Consider the following 24,997-nt stretch of genomic DNA (forward strand, 5'->3'; position numbering starts at 1 on the left):
GAGAGTGGAAAAAAACCCTGAGAGTTCTTAGGTCTAATTTGAAAGAATAACTGGCAGTTTTAGGAGTTTTGGTTTTAAGTATAGGGTTAGCTTTGATCTTTCCAGATTTTGATTTTGTGTGTCTGTGTGGGCTATGTAAACAACCTGCAATCAATTCTCATGATAAATTAAATGTGAGGAGCCCATATCTACTCAGTGAAATCAATGGAAATTTTCCATTAACATTGATGGGTCAAGTATTGTACAACAAATTCAGTGCCACGGTTTGTTTAAAATTGCTGTTCCCAAAAGATTTCCACCAAAATTACTATGGAAAGGCTTTAATTCAAAGTTTGCTGTTTAACAGAAATATATTTCTGGTTCTGCAAAGAAAACGAGGGTGCAGTGGTGTGTTAAAATCAGCCCCGCACAAGATCCAGTGAATTGCTGCATGGTTTGGTAATCTAGGAGAAATTCCCAATATTTCTTTTACTTTTGAGATGGAGCAAAGAGTTGTGAATCTGCCCTATTACTCCAGAAACTTTTGCTCAGTCTGTGTCCTCTCTTGCACCAAGGCAGCACATCACTCACTGTCTGCATCAAGAGGGTTTCTGGCAGTGCTGTGACACTGCTTTGCCACTTTAACCATAACATTTGGCATTAGATACAGAAATGCTTATATTTGGTAAGGGTGATGTAGTTTGTAATATATTGATAAAGGTAATACAATTTGAAATGGTTCAGTAGTACATGCATTGAGCCATTGTCCTGATGAATGGCTGCAGACTCATGCTATAATTTTAAATCTAGAAAGCACATGATCACCTGGTATAGTAAGACACAGCTCAGATGCATCATTACATGTGTTGTAATTAGATTTTTCCACACATTATTTTCCTCAGCTGCCTTCTATATATACTTACCATTGGTTTTGGCTGAGACTAATTCCAAGAAAGAGCCTATTCACTGATTTTTATACCTGGGAGATTTGCATGAAATGGTTGTGCTTTTAGGATACTAAAGGTACTTTTAAGAGTTTATAATATGGTTTTGCAGTCTAATAATTAAGTTCTTTGCCATCTTGAAACCATAGCAAGAAGAACAGAATAGGTTAAATATTTGAGATTGTGAAAATGAGGTTCTCCTCAATTCCCAGAAATAGGGTAACATGATGTCTATTATTTAAGTGCAAAAAGGGAATCACAGAGCTAATTACATACTAGGTGAGTTATCTTAGATTAGATTAAATTAAATGTCATGACACAAATTCACACAGCTATTTAGTCTTTAAACTATTATATTAAAGGGGCAATTTGATTGCATGGATCAGAGAACAGCTAATGGAGTGTCACAGCCCGAATGGAGCAGGAATGTAGTGGCTCTGGTTACAAAGGAGGTTACTCAGGTTGGTCACACAGGGTCCAGCTCAGCTTGGAGATGATTAATTCCTTTTCAAAGTTGACATGCAACTATGCTGATAAGGATCCTCCCTAGAGACAAAAGTTATGATTGTTTTAGACTGTGCTATATTTTTTACTTAGATACAGAATTTTTCTTTCAGCCCTTCGTCCTGGGCACTGGTAAAAGAGCATTGAATTACTAGACAGGAGCACCAGGAGGTCAGCTTGCTTTGGAGTTTGCCTGCTAATGAACATGCTACCTTATAAGGTCAATCCTACATGTTTCATAATTAAACAAGAGTAGAACTACTTCATTTCATTGCCATTTTAGCCAGGTTTCCCTGAAAAAACCCAACAACCTCTATTTCCTGATGGTATTTTCTTCCTGAAAATTGGGTTGAATTGCAAAGAGTCTATTTAATTTCTTAGACTGTAAAAATCAGGAAACTGTATCTTGGGATTTGTTAAGGTTTTGGGGGATTCTGTACAGCTCTTAAGAAAATGGTTTCAGCTCAGTGCATGTATCTTTTAAATGGGAGCACGTTCTTGGATGGTGGAAACACACAGCACAGTTAGGAGAGGGTGAAGTAGGTCAGAAGAGATTCTCAGTGATGTCACATCGGCTGGTCACTCCTGTCTGCAGGACATCCTGTCTCCTGGTGGCCTCCCCGTGCTGCCCAGGTGCTGCAGCCCATCTCTGGAAAGGTGAATAGTTCTGCTTAACAGAATCCAGACATTTGGCTTTCTGAGTGAGGTCTCCTCCTTGCTCATTTTTCTGTTTGCAGTGCAGCACCTGCCCGATACTGAGCACCTTTCTGGGCTGGTATGGGCTGGTGTCTATTCACTTTCTGACTGCCCCTGCAGTGCCAGGTACAAGCAGTCTGCTTTCAGTTTTGTTCCTCAGGACATTATTGCTTATGTACTTAATCACCAAGAATTATCTTTGACATGAAAACATAGAGTGTCACTGTCATATTTTCTGGAAAAATCCCTTTGCCAGGATTTCTTCTCCTGGGAAGCTGACAAGCCTCAGAGAAAAATGAAATCAATAATTATCTGATTGCTTCTCCTGTGTTTTGCTGCTTTGGAATGTGGTTGGATATTGTTTATCCAACATGTGAGTTGTTTTAACTTAATGACCAATCACATCCAGCTGTGTTGGGACTCTGGAATGGGTCACGAGTTTTTCATTAGTATTTTGTTGAGCCTTCTGTAAGTATCCTTTCTCTATTCTTTACTACAGCTTTAATATAACATTCTTTTATATAATATAAGTATATGAAATAATGAATTAGCCTTCTAAGAACATGGAGTCAGATTCATCATTTCCTTCCTACCATGGGGGATCCTGAAAATACCACAATAGAGTTCTAAGAAATGTAGAGAAAATTGAGAAATACAAGCATGGCTACTTTTATCTCTCTTCTTCTGTGCAATAGGATGGCCAACATTCAAGGAGGAGTGAAGAAATCCTGATTTTAGTTTTGTTCGATTTGACAAACAATTCATCTCTACACAAATTAAGGCTTTAGCAGTGGAAACACTTTCCTGACTGCTGTTAATTGTAAGCTCACTGCTGCATTTTCCTCTGGGGGTTTGCTGGTACCATTAACTCACCTTTGGACCTTGGGTTCTCTAACCAAGCACCCAGCACTCACAGTAAAGAATTAAGCACATTTGTGTGGAAAGGGCTTGTGCTGCATGGGGCTGTTAGAAACAGAGCTCTGTAAGTGCCAGGATGAAAGGGGGCCCAGGCAGCAGAGCTGGGTCTCTGCACAAGCCCAGCATCAGATGGAGGGTGGAGCATGGGCCTTGGAGATTATTGGACAATTTGCCGGCTTGCTCTCTGCATCCTTAAATATAACCTTAAGGCAAACATTTCTGAATTTATATTATTCCCTGTGTCAAGATCCATTAGCAGCATGTCAAGGTCCATAACTGTTACCATCTAAAACACTGGAATGTTTTCTTTCACAGCTTATTAGTTGATGTTCGTGCTCTGAAATCTAGATGGAGTGTTGTTCTGCATGAAGTGTGGTTACTTATTTTTGCATTTCAGATAAGAAGTGTGAGATGAATAAAAACTTTGTTCAGTAAATATTTCTGTAGCTTTAGGAGCCGTTTTTTCCCCTTTCTCTTTAAAATCAAATCTTTCTACTGGCATTAGTCAAATTGATCATTAACTATATATTGAAGACTCTCCTGATCTTATGGGACAAATTTCTTGATCTGTAGATGAAAGAAATCAAAGTCTAAGTGCAGGTGGCCGTGAAAAATACAAATTCCTGAATGGCAGGAGCTCACTAGTGATGCTTTGAAAATACTTTAATGTTCTTAATTGCAGGCTGGTTTTTTCCTACTTAGAAACTGTTATTTTTAGGTTTAAGTAATGCTGTCATTGTAAAACAGTAACAGATTGCAGTTGCTCCTCATGGTGGATATGAAGAACAAATGTGTAATCTTGGTTGTTACTGCATAGTAGCTGCTCACAAATACAGCATCCAGTTCCTTGGGAAGTTTTCAAGTACCTCTTCTGTCAGTTCCTTTCTAGCATGAGGCACTGTGGTACTTTAGAAGATCACGAAATATGGTTGTTCCTCTTCCCTTTTGCCAAGTTCATTTGTGCTTCACTGGGAGAAAAATCCCTCACCTGTACTGGTTTATGGAGTGGAATAGCTGGGTGTGGTGTACAAAAGGGAGCACTAAGCATTCAGTGCTTGTGTTCCTTCAAGTCTATTTCAGGCAGTGACAAAGTAAGATTGAATTGCTGTCATACTGTTTGTATGGTAAAATTCATGGTGAAGTAGGAGTTAAAGTTTGATGCATATCATATGAAGAACGAGCCACAGAACCTGTTCTGCTTAAGTGTCAGGCAAGAGCTTTTGTCACTGTAAAAAATAGGTCATATACTTCCTTCTCCTCCTAAGTATATGACTTAGAGATTATATGACTTAGGATAAAGGAAGTTTCAGAAGTGATTCATAAGGCAGTTTACTAGTTGATGTCTAAATATATACTGGGATCTTTGCTGAGCAGCTCTGAGTGGGACTGAATGAATGGACAGCCTTATATGCAAGGATTCATTTGGAGAGTTCTTGATCAGGGACCACTTTGTTTTTTTCTTTACTTATTTTGACCTCTGTCAAGAGATTTTACCGAGGTACGTTTATAAATCCTAGACTGCTGTAAATTTTGCAGTTTAAAATAATGTGAACGCCCTAGAAGTCATGAAAAATACTTTTACATTTTCCTATTTGTTTTTGTCTCAGTTGCCTTCATTTGCCTTGCTCTGTTTACATGTTCTTTCCCTCTCTTTTCCTGTTGGTATTCTCAGTATTGGAAACTCAGCAGGAACCTGCAAGTCAAGCAGGCTTTTCTGTTCTTCACTTTGTAAGACCCCACTGAGGATATTTGACTGAGTTCAGCTGGGAAGTTTGGCTTTTTGGGTCTTGTAGAATTTTCTATGGTGTTTCCTTTGGCTTTGCAATACCAGCAGCATGAAGGCAATCACCTGGTAACAGTTTTAGATGCAACACAGATACAGAAGATCTAATCTTTAAGGTCACATACACAGTTGTGTACTGATACCAAAGGAAACCATAGAAATGGCTGTGTTGCCACTATTGCCCTTGATGAGAAGAAGATGGGAATGGAAAAGAGTTTGCCGCCAAGTGCCTTAGCTGGGACACGCACGGGAACAGCTGGGGCTGCGTCTGTCTGTCTGTGCCGTGAGTGTCTGGCACTGGCCCTGGCACCTCACCCTGTGCCTTGCACATATGCTCTCTGTTCTGCTGTCTGTCAACCTGGCTGCAAGTCAGGCTTGCCAGCCCAGGGCTTTGCCTGTGCTCTGAGCCTGGGTTTGCTGGGCAGCTCCAGCCCTGCTCAGACCAAACTCAACCCTGTGCTCTGCTGCTGGCTTCAGGCAGTGACAGGAACATTCCTGGGTGCAGGTGATGGGTAAGTACTGGTGATAAGGGTGGAGAGTTGCTTTGCACTGACCTTTCCATGACTAATAGTGTAACTGAGCTATGATGTTCCCACCCACTTGGTCGGCAGAGTGGACCTGCCAGGCTTGGTGCAGTGAGCATGATGGGGGAAGCTGCTGTGTGCTTCCCTTGAGGGGGTGGAGAGCTCTGCTCTTGATCCACCTGGCAAAGAGAGACAAGACAGAGGGGAACTGAATTGTGTTTTTCAATCCCCCCAATGGGTTGATGAAGGGGAGATGAAGCCAAGCTCCTCTCACAAAGGCACAGAAAAAGGGCAAGAAGCAACAGTCAGGAGTAGCAGGAGGAGTTCATGCTGGTTGTAAGGAAGAGTGAAATCCCAGTGATAGTGCTTGAACCCCGGAGGGAACCAAGAAGGGTAGCAGAGGGGCTGTGAAGTATCTAGCCTCTGAGATTTTCAAAATTTAATAGGCCAGATTGCTCCAGCACTTGCCAAACTGAAGATTGGCTTGCAGTCAGCTGGATCTCTGGGCATCTGGTCCAGCGTTTTTGGTGGGTATTTGAAACTGTCCTTACCCATGACTGAAGAGCATCTGTTGTATTGCTACAGAGATCCAAAGGCAGATTAATCTTGAATGTTTTGTGTGGCCAATCTTCCTGAGCATGTTTTGATGCCTTATTCCTGCCTTGGAAAATTTGAGAAAAATTAGTGTCAGCTGCGTGTATGAACATTGGTAAGCTTTCCTGAACCAGACCCTGTGGAGAAACAGGTTTATGTATCACAGATCTCTTGAACAATTGCCTAAAGATGCAAACCTGTCCTGGAGTTATGTATGTGCAGCTGCAGAGCCCCTCAGCTGGGACAAGGAGTTTGGTGTGAAAATCTCAAAGTATCATCACCTATCACTGTGAACTGCAGTGTTTTATCTCTTTGAAACTAGGGCATTTATTTATGTGCCTTTGTACAGAATTAGGTGCAATCATTCAGCATCTTTATTCTAATAGCCACATGTTTTCATGGTACCAAACGAAGGTAACAAGCATCCACAGATTGCCTTAATGTGTTGTCAGTGAGAGCATAACCGAAGCTTTTCTAGCATGTTCTTTACATCTGTATGAGCAATGAGATCTTTAGTAATGATAAAACACAATAGATTGTGTTTCAATTTGCTGACATTTATTGTCATTATTTCAGATCATTAGACTGTCCTGGTTGGATTGAATGCTTCTGTGGCCCAGTACTTATTTCCAGCTGTGCCCATTGTCTTGACCTGGGAGCTAACAATGACAGTGGCTGTGTCCATCTTGGACATGTTTTTCAAGGCGGTACTAAGGGATCATCACCTCAGATGATGAATTTTAGCTTCTTTTTGGTAGTGTGGCCTAAATTTCATTAAATGCATAAAGCCAGCTTAACGAAGTTCTATTTATATCTTAATAGAGCTACCCACTGGCACTGCTGCAGATTTGGTTGTCTATATTATTAATAGGATTTTACCTAAGACTAAAGCCTAGGTTATGCTGGGAACCCTTAACTTCTGTTACTGCTAAACTTCGGGGTTAAATCAAATTTCTGGTCTGAAGTCATGTGATACATTTTCAGAAAATCTGCTGAAGCAATAGTCACATTTTGCATTTCTTTCCATAGATCTATAATTTTAACTCGTGATACGCCTGAGTTTTTTCCCAAGGTCAAAGCTGACTTTTGATGGGAACAGCTCAGGCTGTGTCCTGTGAAGTTGATGATGAGATTGATGTTAGGGGAGTGCTGCCAGCTCTGGGGAAATGCTCAGCTGAGCTTTCTGTGTCTTGTCTCTGAAGCACATAAGGTCTACATGGATCTAGAAGCGTGCCATAGTCGTGCCTATTTTAGAAGGTAGCAAGCAGCACGAGCTGCAAATTTAAGTTGGCAGGAGAAGCCTGGCTGTTAAGCTGAAGCTGTCAGAAACTGCCACAATGTTGGTTGGATGCTCGATTTACCTGTCCTGCTCAGAATTAGAAAGAGGGAGCTTCTCAGGCCCTTTCTAAATACAAGGGTAAATAGTTTTGGAACTATATAGAAATCCTGTACATTGGATGAATTCCCAGTTTCCATCCTAGTAATTTTGCTATCATACATGTGTTTTGTATGGTCAGTAATTATGTATTTATTACAGTGATGGATGGTTTCAGTATAGCTGTTTGCACCATGGACATCAAAAAGCACAAACATTTCAGTTCTGCATTCCATCTTTAATTCCAGTTACTTGTATAAAACATTTTTGAGACACTGTCTAAGTTATGGGTCAAACTCAGTTGCTAAACCATCTAATCCTCTCCTACTTTTCTATATGTGGTTGTTTTCACACATATATCCCAATAGCGAGTTGCTTGCAAAAGCAGAAATGTGTTCTTTCAAGACAATAAAAGGTATTGAAGGTATCCCTTCTCCTGATAGTCCGTTTCTGTGCCAGTTAAACTGCATGCTTAGAAAATGCTGTATTGGTTTGCACTTTTTTAATTAAAAAATAATTTTCTTTTTTCCTTAGGTGAGCCTGAGAATGTATTTTAAGGAGTTGCACATCCATTTTTTGAGAGACCTTAGCAGTGGGTAAACAACAAACCTTGACATTTTTAAAGGAAGATTTCTACCCTTAGCTTGCCTTGTGGCTCTGTGCTGTGGATCTGAAAGGCAGATCATGTCTCTTGTGCTGGAAGGCAAAGGACTGAAATTTAGATAGCCCCTGTGAATTTTCTAGGGAAATCATTGCAACTGTGCTGTGGAAAAATAATATTACATGGACATTATTTCCACTGCACTGATATTATGGTACCATTAAGAATTAACACTTACTAAAGAGCCAGACTGGTCACAGGCTACCTGGCATTTCATCTTGGCAGCTCTGGAACAGTGGAGAAGGAGCACTTTGGGTGGGCAGTAGGAGCTGCACATCCACAAATCCATAGGACAAAATGGCTTAAACAAATCACAAACAAATAAACAAATCACCCTCTGTGTTCCACTCCTTCCTGTCTCTAGACTGCTTCCAACATGGCTCTTGAATCTCACTGTCAGTGTTAAAATCTCTTTTCATCAATTTATTTCAACTTTTATTGCATACTTCTTTGTAAGCATCCTGAAATGGTATGGCTTAAAGAAAGCAATAATGCAATAAATGACTATAATTACATAATAATGTAATTATTACAATAATTGCTGTTATATCAATATTCCCTGTATTTTTTCTGACTGCAGTTTATATCATTTGCAAACTGTTTGGGGGAGACGTTGTCTTTGGCTTTGTGTCATAGGTAAACAGTTGTACTATTTTTAATCCCAGACAAGATAAGATGTTATCTTTAGGAAAATTTTGCCATATTTTGCAGGAACCCCTTCCTTTTTTGGTAGGATGTATGACATTTATGTTCTCTCATGTCAGTGTTTCTTTTTGGTAGAATTTCATTATGATATGTTGGTGCTCATTTTTTTGTAAATATGTTTAGATTTCTAATAGTGTTTTTTGTCAATTGACTGCAAAGCTCTCACAGGAGGAGGGGATTTGCTTGTGCAGAACTGAGAAGAGATTTGTGACTTGTGTTGGGTAGGATTAGTCAAGAGAAGAGGAGTCTGAAATACCAAAGTCTGAATTAAATGTTCCTTCTGCTAGGTCACTCTGACTTTACATGTGTAAGACTTAATACATTTTGGGTTATTTTTGGCACTGGCATGAGTGGCTGACACTTGTCTATAGATGTAAAGAGTGGAAATTGAAAGGTTAATTTATTTGCCATCTTCCCTAAAGTTTTGAAAATAATATCTGGTCCTTAGCTTGTCCAGTGGCTCAAGAAGGGAGGGAAGAGTTGGGCTTGAGAAAACTAACTGTAACAAAGCCTGCTGCTTTTGTTTCCTGCTGCTAACTCCATGCCCCTGGCAGCCTAAATATTCCTGCCCTTCATTTTTGTTTCTCTCTGGATCATATCCATGAGGAGATTTCATTTCAAAAAACAACCAAGATTGCAGCTGATGTCATCAGAAAAAAACTTCACATGAAAAATACTTTAAAAAAATCCTTAGAACCTAACCCTGGAATTTATTTTTAAATTTTTTTTTAATTTTTAATTTTTACATGGTAGGAAAAAGCAGCATGTGCTGGCCCCCAAGCCTTGAGCGTGCAGCCCCACCAAGGAATCTGTGCAGCCTGTCCCAGCACACCCCTGCCAGCAGCTGTCACTGTCACTTGCCAGTTCTTTAAAGCTCTTTAAAGGTGGCATAACGTGGCAAAGAGATAACGTGCAGCTTTCTCCCCTGAAGGCAGGCTTAAGTTAATATTCCCCCAAAGGCCATTGCTATGGGTAAGCACAGCAAAGTGGAAAAGCTCCGGGTTTCTCTGTGCTCACCCATCTCCCTTTCCCAGATGGGTAGGAAAGCTGGGCTTTGAGGCAGCTTTCCAATTTTTCAATTTCTGCAGCTTTCCTCAGTTACAATCACATGGATTCAATAGGTAGTTTAGAAAATATTTGTGATCTGTTCCAGGTCACACTGATAGCATATGTGAGCTTTTGTGACCTGAAGGATGAGTTGTTGGAGTGAAGATTATTTCAGCTCTGAGGGCTGGTACTGAGTAAAAGTTCTTTATTGAGTATGATTGTCTAGATAAAGGGAACCTGTTCCAAGCCACACTCCACTTCAAAAGACAGTGAGACAACCGAGTCCATCTTAAAAAAATCTGGCCAAAGTGCACTGCATTGGTTGTGTCCTGTTGCTCTCTGTTTGGAAGCATCAGATTCCTGTGTTCATTTCTTTGTCAGCAGGTTTTGATAATTTCATCATTGCAGAAGAGTGATGGTATAATTTATATATAATAATATAATAATTATATTGTATTAATTAATTATATATTAATATGCTGCTGGTATAATTTAATTGTTGGGGGAAAGGCATATGCATGATGAGAACAGTTCCAAGGAGAGGTGGAGCAGACAGGCCATGTTGGGGGTGCCTGCTGGAGACCAGCGCAGGGTGGTTGTGGAGAATTGTTGCTGAACACACTCCTTCCAGCTTTTTTGTGGTTAGAAGCCTTTTGACACCTCTGCCTGTGTTCCAGAGGTGTCTCACAGTGGGTTGTGCAATGGACCATTGCATTCCCAGTGAGGAGTGGCTGTCTGCCCACCATCAAGTCAGATGAGCCTGCTGTACAGAAAAATGCAGGCAAGTGTTTCTTTGCAGGAATTCCTCACTGTCATGCAACATTATCCTTTAACTGGGTTTACAAGCACAGAAGCGTGTTTCAGAAGCTGTATTTTTAAAAGTGCACTCCGCAGTTTTGATTTTACATTACAGTTTGAGAGGTTCATGAGGGTTCTTTGCAGAGCTGTTGATACGACCCCGCTGCTGAAGCAGCAGCCAGCCCTGCAGTGCCTGTAGGAAAGGCCTGTCACAGTCACAGTGCCCAACCCTGTCACAATGCCCGACCCAAATCAACAGGGTAAGGCACTGGCAAGCTAAATGTGTCTTACCCAGAGCCTCAAGAAACCAGAAGTGCTAATGCAAAGGGTGCTGACTTATCAAAGGGCTGCAGCTACATGCAAGAGGATTATTTTTACTAATACATGCTTAGAGTTTGTCAGGCTAATGAGGCTCTGTAATATGTCTTGTGAATGCACTGAAAAGTTCAGTAGACTTCATATTGCTATTTCAATTTGAAAGGTCTAGTGTTCGTCTTTACAGCTTGGAATTCCTCGTTTGTACTGCTCATCATAATGTTTTAAAAATTATTCTAAAATTGATTTCTTAAAAGTTTTTGAGATGAATAGTCTTCAGGTTCAAGACTAGCTGTACTGTCATGTATAATCCCATTGAATCGTAAGGAACTATGTGTTCATATAAGAAATAAGAAGTAAAACTTCAATCTGTAGTTATTAAAATCTGCTCTTACCTTAGAGTTAAAATTTTAAAGAATATTTTCTGAAAAGTTTGATTCAAATAAGAATATTTAGATTTCAGATTTTAATATTATTACTCATTGCAAATACAGCTTTGGTCAGCTTTCTTATGCAGACACAGAAATCAAGCTATTATGCCTTGAACTCTCAGAGCCCCATCATTTATGAAATATTGTGCTGCAGATTGTTAATGGAATATATTATACTGAAAGTTTTATCTGCATCTGTCTTATATAATTTAATGCAAATAAATTGTAGATAAAATATCCTAGGACATGAAATGTTTATTTGTGATAACAGTTCTGTTTATTCAGCTTGAGGAAACTGGAGCTGAAGTTAAGAGTAAGTACACTTAAAAGGAAGCAAGAAAACAGGTTTTAATTATGATTTAAAGTAAAATAAGCAAATAAGTCTAAAATAAAATGATTAAAGATTGCTGTAGGTTGCTGCAGTGGTACATTAACATACTAAACTATTTAGAGTGTGACACATTTTCCACATCAGAATTAAACAAATAGCAGCTTAATATGTTAAGTCATCTCAGCGACATCTGCTCTGTCAGTTGCCTACGGGCTGGAAAATGAAGTGTTATAGCAAAAGATCCACAGATGGATCCAGCAGCTCAGGATTTGCTCTGAGTGCGGGAGGGCTTGGGGCCAGTTCTGGGTCCCTTGGCACCAGCCAGGTTGGTGATTTGCCTTTAGCCCCTGCCTGGGTTTGGTACAAGGTGCTCAGCTGTTGGCGTTGTCGCCACTGTCCCATTTCCCCCACCACAGCCATGAAATCAGTCAGTGGGACAAAGAGGCCATTCCTGCTGTTTCCAAGAGGAATATCACTTACTGTGGGAGTATCTTTTCTCTCTTTTTTTTTTCCCCTGCATGTTTTTTCATTTTTCTTGGAACTACAATGATGACTGAAACTGCCCCATCAGCTCTTTCCAACACCCTGGGAAGGTCCTTTCAAAACTCATGTGGTTGGTGTTCTTTCTCCAAAGTAAGATATTATAGTCTATCTCTAGGACTTAAATAAATACTTATATTTTTTAAAAAATACTATAGTATCATAAATTTAGAGAGTATACAAGCAGAAGACAAAATATCATGCATATTCCTGCGATCCATAAATTAGGCCATGTACACACTCAAGAACGCTAAGGGAAAAATCACAAGCAGTGGCATCCATAATCATAAGATGGAACAGAAAGTGGAGCCTCATTTCTACCATTTGCATTTTGTTTATGTTGTTCTTACTGGAAAGGGATGAGAAGACTTTAGAGAAAGTTAAAAACTTTTAACCTTTTTCTGCAACTATGACAACTAGAACCAAATTAATCTAATAAAAAACTGAAGAACAGATTGCTGTGCAGTCACATATCTCTGAGGGATGGTACTTAATTTAAAACAACAAGTATTTCAAGGCTGTGATAGAACTTTGAGAGCTTAACAATACTTCTTATATTGCAGTCAAAACTCCCAGAGCTCCCATATGGAAGAGTCAGCCAAAATTCACAGTGCAGCCAGATTAGCAGTGTTAATCACATTGCCTGTTCTTTAAATTGCAAGGAGCCTGGGCAGGGTGTAGAGGCTGGAAACTGGATACCTGTGCAGTAATGCCTGTGATCCTGAGGATATTGTTAGGTGGGATTGGTATTTCTTGTCTCAACAAAATCCCCATTTCTAAGGCGAATTGCAATGTCAAATGTTAAACTTTGTAAGCTGCCTTGGTTTCTTTAAATGTTTATTTTGTGCATAGATTTTAAAACTATTTGGCTGCTCTACTTCTGCTGTGAGTTTTTGGTGGTGGAATCACCATTGTCACAGTGTATCTAGTACTTGGTTTGTAGGGCCATTCCTCAGGTCAGACTGCTGCAAATCTATATGTTGTTGTGACTGGTTACACTGTGGGACAATAAATTAATTATGACATTTATATCTAAAAGAAAGGCATTTATTTAGACATTTAAGCATAATATTAGTTTCTATTCTTTTAGAATCCAGTGGTCTAAAGATACAGATGAGAAATGTTGAGATCTGTTGTTCAGATGAGAAATGTTGACACTCCCTTCAGGGCATTCCAAGCTCCTTTATGGCAGATTCAGATAGAAGAGTTTTGGGTTGTTACTTAGGATACATGGAAAGTGGCTATGAAAAAAAAAAACCTGTATGGGCAAAATGCTGTGAATTACAGGTGTTCAGCAGCACTGAACACTGGGTCAGCTTTCAAATGATACAAATATGGGTTTGGAAGGCTAATTTTAATCACCCTGCTTTAAATATGTGTCCTCGCTCAGCTGTGATGGTGTTCATGTTAGAGAGGGATTTTAGAGAGCTCTGCTTTGCTGTCATGCCAGGATTCTGGCACTGGGGGAAGTGGAGCAGGGCTGTGGACAGGCTGGATGGGCAGAGGGTGGATGTTCAAGGAGGTCTGCAGGAGCCAGGCTCCTCTGGGAGGCTGGATTGATGGGCAGAGGGTGGATGTACAAGGAGGGTCTGCAGGAGCCAGGCTCCTTTGGAGGCTGAGGGAGAGCATCAGTGTCCTCATGTGCCACTGCTGGCCTGGAGAGAGGATGGACCCAGGCTCTGCTCAGAGGTGTGGGGCAAAAGGACAGGGCTCAACCCCATGGCAGCTTGCAACATGGCAAATTCTGATTAAGCAGAAGAGGAAACAAAATTCCCAAGAGGACTGTAAAGCACTGGGGCAGGGAAGGTGGCAGCCTTACATCCTTGGGGGTTTGAGATTTGGAAAGGACGAGGCCCTGGGCAACCTGATCTAGTGGGATCTGTGCTGAGGAGGAGGCTGGACTAAGTGACCTCCAGAGGTGCCTTCCAACCTAAACTATTCTGGTTCTAAATATAGTGTGTGGGAGTGCTAAACTTGACTTTGGCATGATTAAAATTACATTTAAAGCTAAAGCAGGACAGCAAGACAATGCTTCTGGGACTCTTATGCAGCACTTCCAAAAAACACAGGCTCACATACATTTCCAGGGGAAGCTCAGTTTTTCTGAAGCACGGTGTTATTCCAGAGTTACATGATTTTAAAACCATAGCTGTGCCTCAGAGTGTGTGTGGTGCTTACATGTGCATTGTAAGAGGTCAGATTTATTTCTGCAGGTCACAAACTGAACAGCTGAATAGATCTGAGGCTCCTAACTCCCATTCTGTGACAGATAATTAAAAGATCTAATCTCTTGTACAGCTGACCTGAGAATAAATTTCTAATAGTCTGTGGATTTGCTGCACAGCATTATAATTTAATATGTTGTTAGTACAGCTAGACCAATTTTGATTTAGTGTCTTGATTTAAGTTATTTTTTGAGTGAATGTTAAAAATAAAAAAAATACCTAGATGGGAGAGGTATAATCTCAGTAGGATAAAACTGTCTGTAAAATGATAGAAAACATACTGAGAAAAAGGAGCTTATATTTAAAGATAGAGCAATTTAAAGTTAAAAGAAGCAAATTTTATTACATTTCCTAATTAGGTCCATAACTAATCATACAACCAATAAATGCATTGATATGTGCCAAAGTTGAGGTTTAGCATATATAAGTATTAAGGCTTTTGAGTAGGTCTGAGTGTGTTTGAAAGGTTTTGGATTAGTGCTTTAAATAAAAGAAATTAAATCTTACTGTGTGAGTAGAATAATAAACTTTAAAGTGATTGTTATAATTCTACCTTTGTACAAATGTAGTCTCACTGGTTGAACAGAAAACATACAAAATTAATGGATAACTCCATCTCAGTAGTTTCAGAGGGATAATAATGAGTTTATTTTCTGTCTTTTTCTAATTCTGGTTATTATTAACAGACCAAATATGGAAGTGGGAAATCTGTCAGTCTGCTGGAGCATCTTTGGGGACTGCTGCTGTAGTGCTGGAGAATTGAGCACTTAGGCTGCCTGTCTGGAGGACAAAGAGATGACATCCTGCAATTTTCCTTTACCCTTACCTGATGCTAAGTGGAACTCACAGCTGAAATTAACCTAATCAATTTTTAAATAAGCGTTGATTACACCTGTATGGATATAATCACCCTAGCAGATTGTCAGTGATGGAGCTGAAAGCAGGAATTATGTGGCAGATTTGACCTGTAATTAGAAAGAAAGTTCAATAGAGGTTTAAGAGAAGCAAATTATCAAGTGCAGCAGAAAACATTCTTGACCTAGAGGTGCAGGGATTCTGCTGCTTTCTGAAGAGCCATACTGAATGACCTTGTGTTAGTGGTGTATTTCCAAATCAAGATAATATTATTGCTGTGTGTATAGTAAACCTCCATGACACCATCTTGCAAAAGAATATTTATTTAAAAATCCTATGTCATCCTTTAGATGACAATTGTAGAATGATACAGTATCACTCATTTTTTTTTTCCAAATGGTCAGCTAGTCTTTTGGGCACTTTTTATTGTTTTGGTTAAGAGGAAGAATTAACAGCAGATATTCCTTGCAAAATAACATTTTCTCAAGAAAATAATATGAAGAAAGGCCTATGTTTTGTGAATAGCAGGGCCCAAGATCAGACAGAGATCTCCTGCTTTTCTCCACTCTAGAGAACCTGTTGTTTTTTCTTCTTATTGAAGATAGTAGTTGGTGGGGTTTGCATTTCCCCTGGTCCTTTTCTTGCCTCAGGAACACTTCTATGTTGGCCGGCAGTTGCCAGGTATTTGTATGCAGGGGTTTACTGTTTTACAGATCTTCCCCTAAGAGAGCCAGCTTAGTTCTTTTTTCTTTTTTTTTTTTTTTCCTTCTCCTTTCTTTGTTTTTCACTTGGTCTGTAAAGTTTTGTAGATATGAGTCTACATTAAACATACAGTTTTCACATTTATTTAATATTTGGTTATATCCTGAGCTTGCATAATCAGCATCTGGAAGTAAGAGTTTGTAACATTTTGAAAATAATCAGAGAATTTCTTCTTCTAGTGCCTACTTTTAAAGCTAGAGTTGAAAGATGTTTCATTTTTATTATGCAATACCACACATTGTTAACTTTTGCCCAAGAGAAATACTTAAACCATTAAATATTGTATCTTTGCTTTGAATAAAATATATTTGCACATTGTTTCATATACAGTGCTCTCACAGAGTGATTTTGTTTGGGAGTTACTAACTCTTGTGATAAAATTTGCATTGCTATTGGCAGTAGCATTTCAGGAAACTTCAGCAAACAGTGGAAGGCGGAAGTGTTACCTGGTCTCTCTATTTATATAAAGCTCATGTTTACATAGAGGGAAGAACTGAAAACTTGTTCCTTTGAAAATTACATCTGTTATTGAAAAGATGCCATGGTAGACCTACAGTGCTCTGGAAATATGAAGGTGTCTAAAAGCATTGCTGTTATCAACTCAGTGGTGCAATGCAAGGTATTAAAACCTGTCTGCCCCGGGCTCTAGCTGGGTGTCAGAGAGGGAACCTGTGTCATGATGGGGTCATCAAGCTTGTATGGCTTGGAGCATAAGGGGAAGTTCGTTGTTCTGTGCCAGACTGGAATTCAGACCTGAGTTTTCAACTCCATTTCAGCTCAGTGTTGGAAGAGGGACTGAAATAGAGATAGAAAAGTTTCTAATGCTTAGTGACATAGCAAATGTTACTAATAGACTCACAAAGAGTTGGGACTGATTTGTGATTGACAGCATGAAAAATGTTGTCAGAATGACTGAGTCTGGAAGCCAGGTCAAATTAAGGATTTCTGCAAGTCATGGTGGCTAATTCAGAGTTTTCTGCTTTTGGCACCTAAGGTCTCATTGGTTGAGTGAGCTAGTTGGTTGTCAGTAGAGAGAAGCATTTCCATAAGATGTCAGATTTTCCACAACCCCAGTGACAGTTGTAGCTAAAATTATTACAGTGGTAAGGATTGGATTGCATTAAGGAATTGTTCCTAGTTCTCTGCTTATTTAACATGTTAGTCCTTACTGTGTCATTTTCCTAGCTCTTATGTAAGAAACTCTATTGCTGAGAAAACTCAATTGCATCATATCATTTTTCAAACCCTGAGGAACCCATCAGTCTTTTCATGGAGTTGCATATTGTGCTTTGAATATGAGATTAATGCTCACTGCTTCCAGCTTGATCAGTGTAACTTTATTAGGCTGTGTTTTTCTCAGGCACCTCACTCAGTGCTACAATCACGTCTGTATTTTAAGAGAGCACCTCAAAAAGCACTTTTTGAAATTCAGGCCTGTTTCTACAGAAACACTATTAAAATGAAGGAGTTTTAAAGTCCACATAATGATAGTGCTTAGCAGTGCAGAACAACAAGTCATACAGGAGAGAATGTTGAGTTCATTCATTACAAAGCAGAATTGTCTTCTTTAATTCAGTGACAGCAGGGCTGTCACTCCAAATGATAGAGAGAAGTGGGATGTGGTAGAAAGGATATTTACCAACTGAGTCATCACGTACTTCAGGAGTATTTGGACTGACTCTTTGTTTATTTTCTGTTTTGGAAATAAATGCTGGAAATGTGCTGTGGTAGCATGGACCACTCATTCTTTCTGTGTGTTGCATTAAACTCAAATTGGGCTTCTGTTTAATTAAAACCATTATTTTTTTGGGAGCAGAGAAGTGCCAGACTGTGCTCTGCTGCTGCTTTGGTACATGGTCAGCAGTGGAAAGGGTGAACAGAGCTCCCAGGTGTCTCAGTCCTGGAAAACAGTAAGGGAGACTCCCTTCCTCCAGCAACACAGTGGAGGGAATGTTTGAAGAAACTGTGTGCCCAGGAGAAGGGAGATGTCCAGGAGAAGGATTGAAGCTGGGAAAATGAGATGTTAATGGCAGTCAGGGAGGAGCATTTGCGGGAAAATAGAGCTAAATTGTAAATGGACCTCGTAGCGAGTAAATTGGTCATTGTTTGTTATCCTGCTCTGGATGAGCCCAGCACCTCATGACCATAGCTTGTCCTCTGTTCTTAAACTGTGTATGGGTTTGGTGGGTCTGCATGTGCTTATTGGGCTCCTCGCTGGCTGTGTGTGGACACATCCCTGCACCCCATTGTTCCCCAGATTTGGATTTGCATAATTGTCCTGCTGCTACTCAAAGCCAACTGCCCAAAGAGCAGCTGTCAGTGCAAAGACCAAACCCATATGTAAGCAGCCATGGGGGTAGTGGAAGGGAGCCTGAAGTGCTTAAGGTGGGAGTGTTGGGAGTGCAAATCTTAGGATCTTTAGCTGGTCGCCGTGACTTCAAGAAACGCTAAAAGTCTCTTTTCTCAGCCTAAACACTTGAAGAATGAGTCAGAGCTCTTCAGTTCTCAGTCTCAAGGTTGTTTATTGTGTCTTATCTATAAAATTCTTTCTCCTGCCCTGCCGAGGTCCGTCCAGCTGGACAGTTCCAGGCTCACTGCCTGCCCCCAGTTTTTATACTAAAAACTGCGTGTACAATGTTTACAATTACTTTCCAATACCTATCACCTATGTTAGACAGTGAGCTTCTACTCTAAACCAATCTGTAAGTACCAACATCACAGCAGAAGATGGAGGCCAAGAAGAAGAAGGAGAAAGGCTGGACATGCTCAGATCCCTCCATCTTGCTCCCTGAACTCCCATTCTAGAAACTCCAAAATCTATTTTTTCACCCCCTGATAACTTCACTATTATTCTACTTAAACTGTTGTGGCTTGCTGATCTTCATATAACATTGGTAACTTGCTCTACGGGTTATAATCAAAACCACAGGTGTTTTGGGCTCTGTGCCAGGGCTTCTGAGCCCCCTGGCAGGGGTCTTGGCTGTTCTAGACAGCCAGAGGGATGTCCTAAGTTCTGACATGCAAACAGCCTCAGAGCTGGGCAGGCACAAGGAGGGGATGTGCTGGAAGGTGTTGTGGCCCAAGCTGGGTTCTGGAAGAGCCATGTCTGTGGTGGCCCAGCAGCCCAAGTCTGGCTCTGGTGGCATCTAGGTCAGGGGACAGCGTCCTGCGTCACTGCCGCCTTAGCAGGTTGTTATTAAGACCCAAATTGGGGGGATTATTGGCAATTGGAGCAGCTTGCAGCCAGATGAGACTCCTGGTTTCCTTGCCTTTGTGAGGGGGAGGAGGAGGAGTGACCTACATCTGCCCAGGGGGCTGCCAAGCTCCACATTGCAGTGGCTTGCTAGGGCTCTCTGTTAGGGACAGAGGTAAAGGCTTCTCTTGAGATAGAGAGAAGTAAAGGTTCTCCGTGTTCACCAGGCCTTGGTTACAATTTTACATTAATTGTGTTTTGTGTCGAGTGTGAGGCATTAACCAGCTTCAGTGGCTGGATGGGGAATAGCGTGCTTCAGGATCTCCTGACCACATTGCTGTTCACTGGACACAATAAAGATACCTTGTGTTTCAACCCTGTTGAAATCAGGGGAGAGAGGTTAGTGTGGAATTTTGCATTGGATTTTCATCTGTGCTCCCTGAATTGCATTTCTGTACATTACCTGGGAAAAATGCTGTGCAATATCTTTCTTTTTACACATAAGACATGATTTTATCAGATGATGTTGCTGCTTCCCCTTCTGTCTGTAAAAGGTGAATATGAAGCTTCAGAACAAAATATTTATTTTGAACTGAAACCCATTTGCTGTCTGAATGAGGTGGTGGTTTGCAAATTAAGCAACTCAAAACTTGGTCTAAAAGCAAGTTGTCTAGATACCTGAGAAATGTTCTTGTTGATAGTAGAACTGTTAGTTGCAGAACTGTGCAAGAAGTAGCACTGTAACTGAAGGCTCTGGAGTCGTGTTGGTGTGAATGTAACACATTTCTGCTACGAATGCAGTGTTGGGAGATAATTGATTGCTGAAATTGTGTAGCCTGAATGTGAAAAGGGCGGCAATGTGCTGGTTTGTCTGATGGGGATGAAACAGAATTAGATTTGTATGGGTGTAACTGAATCTAAGAAGAAATTCTTACACTGTGAAAAATTCACCAAAGATAACTAATTTGCACTGTGTGAGGTAGTGTGACTTTTAGCACCAGAACTACAGTAGCATCAATATCTATGTAGATCTTAATTAACTCTATGATTGCAATAAAACAAGAACTAATCCCTTTCTAATGCCAAATTAAACAGAGCGAATAAAACAGGAGTTCAATTTTATATTTCGGAGTAACTATTTTAGACATTTTTTATGCTGTAGACTACAACATAAAATGGGAAGAGCCTTTGCAAATTGTAATTCTTTTAGAAATATATTTCATATACTGGAAAGGTAGTAAATTTTATTCATTAATGATTGGGGGTGATATATTGTGGCTTGGCTAGCAAAATGAACTTGAGCAAAATGAACTGTTGCTTTCTATGTTACTTAATCTTGCTTTTGCTTTTTGGTGTTGCTGTAACAAACAAACATCACTGTTGTTATTATTACTCTGTTTGTACCAGGGAATGGAAAGACAAATGAGCCGTGGAAATTCCTTGTACACTGTTTTTCCCCAGTTGCAAACATTTGCTCATTTCCAGGCCAGGGAATGTGCTTGTCTCTCTCTCCCCTTGGAGGATACAGATGGAGCAGATGCCAGAGTGAAGAGTGATGCAGAGCAGGGGTACACCCAGCAGGTGCTGCAGACCTGGGGGCAGGAAATATCTCCACAGTGACAGTTTCTGGTATTGGGTCACGGCTCTCCAAAAAAGAATGCCCTAAAGATGAGGGGACTGGCAGGAATATGGTTTGGGTAACTGCTGGAGGTGCTAGAAGTGATCATCAGGCAGACAGGGAGGTGCAGAAGAGATAGAGAATCCAGTGATTTTACTTTTTTTTAGTTGTTTCTTAAGATTTTGGAGGTGCTTATGGTGGAACTGAGCAATAAAGAATATCCATTCATTTAGACACGCTCCAAGAAAAAAATCTGCTTTGTTTCTTGGTATTAAAGTGAGCTCAGAGACATAATTGCATTTTGGATGTTACTGATGGGAAATTGTAACCTCAGGCAGGGAGGGGAAAAGCTGAACTTTCTGGTTGTGATGAACCAGCTGCTAAGATCAAAACTTGACAGAATTAGGAAATGAATGCTGATGAAAGTCTTTAACCCAGATCAATAATGGTTTTACTGGTGGACTTTACTGGGAACAGGGTTAAGTGTAACAGCATCACATTTCCAGTGGTGGCTTCTTTTTTTTGCTTTCAAAACAGCACTCCACATTGTTGACAAATTCCTCAGTGATCATCAACCAAAATGAATGCATTTAAGCAGGATTTAAATGTGACCTGCTGCTTTGCAGCTACATCCCTTCACAGAGAATGGGATTTGGAAAGCAGGCAGAAAAATGTTCTCTGGCATGGTCCCTGTGGGCTGAAGGCAAGGATTAAAGTGCTGGGAGCTGTGTGTGTGAGCATGACACAGAGAGCTGCAGATGAGGATGTGTCTGAAATCTCCACTCCCCTCTGGGACAGAATTGCTTCTTCAGGGCTTTTCACTTGGGATTTAAATTCCAGATCCTAAATACGATTTTCAGTGTCTCTCTCCTTTGTAAACCTGAGCAGAGCTATCTGTGCAAACGCCAGGGTTGGACTTGCAGCTGCTTGAGCCTCTGAGGACGAGGAATTTGCACCCATGGCTGCTTTTTGTATCTATTGGTGTTAAGCTCACCTTGCCACTTGTTCAGGTGGCCCCAGTCTGAAGATGATAGTCAGACTTTTTTGCACAGTGTGGTCTCTGTCTCTGCATGGCCATCTCTAAACTGTCCTGGGTGTGCCATCACCATAGCTGGACTGAGCTGCAGGGTTTGGAAAGGCATCCCAGGCTTGTGGGATGAGTGCGTCCAACAAATGTGACAAGGATTCAGAGAGGGTCACAGAGTTGTTGTTTCTTGGAAAACAAGGAGGGTAACTCTTCAGATGGAAACTGCTCAGATCTGCAGGGTGACACTGAGTTGAGCCCTTGCTCCCCACACTCACAAAGGACACGAGCACAAACAAGCGCGCACAGCTGTTTCCACCACATGTGGAAGCCAAAGGTGCTTTCCCACAGTCAGCCTTGGACAGCTGGGAGGTGGGAAGTGGAAAATCAGCTTGCCCTGCCTTTGGATGTGTTGAGGAGGGGTTTCCAGCCTTGCAGCTTTGGACTTACGTGTGTGGCCCATTCAGGCACACAAGTTCTGTTAGACATAGATCAGGCCTCCTAACTCTCAAAATGGGACATTTGAGGGGGGGAAGTGTGTGCTTTTTTTTTTTTTTTTTTGATAAGAAACCTTCAAAGTTAAATGTATTGATTCCAATTGAAACACATGAGTGGTTGAATCTTTTTTTTTTTTTTCCTGGATAGCACGCAACCCACATCGTCATTTGATAATTTTGTAATCTAGGTAGCTGGTGATGGAAGAACTATGGCAATGTCTGTGTTACTTTTAAGAAGAGAGCAGTCCAGTGAAGTCCTTTAAGTCTATCTAATTCTTTAGGCAATACTTTTGTTTACTCTCTATTTAAGCACTTGAAATTTCCATTGATTAAAAATCCAAACAATTTAAATGGATTGTTTAAAGTTCATATATAATTTATTTCATTTTATTTCATATTTTTATTATTTTATATATGAATGAATTATTATTTACTAATTAATAATAATATTAATATTAGTTATTAACTAATATTACTAATAATAGTAAATTAAAATTTAGTAATTTATTTCTCTCTTTGTGTGAATGTAGCATCATCCCACACAGAAAAATCTTTCCTTCAAAAACTTCTCCCTGCATCAATTTAGTCCCAAAAGAAATACCCAAAAATTATTTTGGCATCTTTGCACTTTGCAAAGTGCCATCTTTCTTGCACCACTCATGATCCCCTAAATGCCAAAATCACATTGTAGTTTAAATCCTCCTTTATTCAAAGATATAAATGAGTTTTTCTGATTCTCATGCCTACCATGTGCAATTTTTGGCCACATCAACTGACTTTTATTGCCTTGTTCTGCTTCTCTGATTTCCCTCCCATAAAATGTGATTTTTTTCCTGGGTGGTTCTTGTTACAGTACCTTTTCTGTTGCAGCCAGGATGCCTTCCCTTAATACAATACATCCCATTATCCTAGCTCACCACTGGGTGTACAGTTTCCCTCCTGCTTTCTGAAGCCCTTTCTGTGAAAAGTCCCTTGTAGTGCCTTTTAGAAACCTTTTATTAACCTTTTGTTAATTACTTGCCCTATCCTTATTACATGACAGGTTTTCTCTGAGCTAAATTGTAGCCTATGGCCTCTACTTCAGCAGATCTTTCCTTATCTGAAGTGTGCTCCATTTTCCTGGCAGTCCCTGTGATGTTTGTAAGGTCAGCAGAGTCTGGGCTGGCGGGTTCATTCCTGAGGGTGTGACCTGCAGGACCATTGCTGTGCCTCTCATTGCCTCTCTGCTGCTAACCAGACCCTATCCCTTCGTCCTCTGACCTGGGTCACTTTTGCATTCTGAATGTCCTCTCACTTCATTATGGGGCAGTGTTTGGTTTTTTTCAGTTCTCTAAGGATTTTCTTGCACCCTGTTTTTAGGTTTGATACACCACATTTCCCGTTATAGAATCTCTGCTGAAGGCTTTGTAGGGTTTATGTTTGATTTCTGCTCACTCTTTTGAGTGCACAGTTTTCTGAAGAATATTGGATGGTGCTTTCATTCTGGCTGGGGGAAGCACAGGGGGCTAATGCCAGCTTGGTCTGGATCTAGGTCTGCCATAGAGAGGTCCTCCCTGGAAAAAGGAGCTGGGAGTGGAAAGTTCTGCTTTTGTTCATCCAACTTGCTGGCCAGCAGTCAAGGCTGTCATCATGGATTTCAGGGCTGAAGAAGCTCTTTATTCCCAAGAGATAGCAAGGAGCAGAGCAGGACTCATGACCCAGTTACCTCTGGAGCAAACACAGCTGCCTGCTCCCTGTCAGAGCTCAGAGTGGATCCTCAGTCTGATTTTTCCTGCTTCATAAATATGCAGGATTCACAGAATCACAGAGTGGTTGAGGTTGGAAGGGGCCTCTGGAGTTCATTCAGTCCAAGCTCCCTGCTAGAGCAGGTTCTTTACTTCAGTGCCTTGTACAGGAGCCCACTGTCTCTGCCCTGCTTACACGTGTGTCAATTAAAGGTGACTGCACGTGGCTCGTTGCTGTGCAGTTAATGACAAGTGTTACCTCATGCATGGACTTGAGGATGGGGGTGTTTGAGAGCCTGTACTGTGAAAAAAGCTCAAAATAGGCCTAATGAAGTGCAGTGAAGAACAGGAATGGGGTTATTGGAATACCTCAAACTGAACAGGACCCATGAGGATCATCAGGTCTGACTCCTTGTTTCTTGCAGGAACTACCTAAAACTAAACTATAACTAGTCCAGTTACTACTGACATTCACTTTAGCTTACACTTGGGAAGAGGGCAGTGAGTACAGTAAAAAAGTGTGAGTTAATTAGGAACAGGTCTGAAATCTTTTTAAAATGTCCTTTATAATTCATGATACCACAGGTTATAAAGATTTTACAACCAGCTCATCCATTTCAGAGTGGCCTAAATTCGTTGCTGTTTGCAAAGATGTTGGTAACAGCATTGACCTGGGTAATGTAACATTGGAAAAAGCAAACTTGGAACAAAGGATGGTTGAGAGCACTGCTGTGGCTACCAGGACTTCACTTGAGATTTTAAGAGGAGCCAGGTGTCATGTCCTTTTCTGTAGCAAGGGCTGTGTGCTGTTATTACTGTTAAAACAGTGGAGTTACAGGTGTTTGGTGTGTGTTGATGTGAGAAATCAGGTTTAAGCTATGTAGGGGAATAGAATATATGTAAATAAAGGCAGTATAGAAAGTAATCTTATCCCCTGAAGAGTTGCAGCTGGGT

The 24,997-nt window shown here is 40.6% G+C and overlaps 1 protein-coding gene across 1 annotated transcript in view; it reads left to right on the forward strand.

Annotated features, from left to right (window-relative positions):
• ABLIM2 (actin binding LIM protein family member 2) overlaps window positions 1-24,997 on the forward strand; it is a 129,258-nt gene that overhangs the window by 1,856 nt on the left and 102,405 nt on the right. The window lies entirely within an intron of this gene.

This window comes from Zonotrichia leucophrys, chromosome 4 (genome assembly GCF_028769735.1).
Source record: "Zonotrichia leucophrys gambelii isolate GWCS_2022_RI chromosome 4, RI_Zleu_2.0, whole genome shotgun sequence".
Taxonomy (NCBI): Eukaryota; Metazoa; Chordata; class Aves; order Passeriformes; family Passerellidae; genus Zonotrichia; species Zonotrichia leucophrys.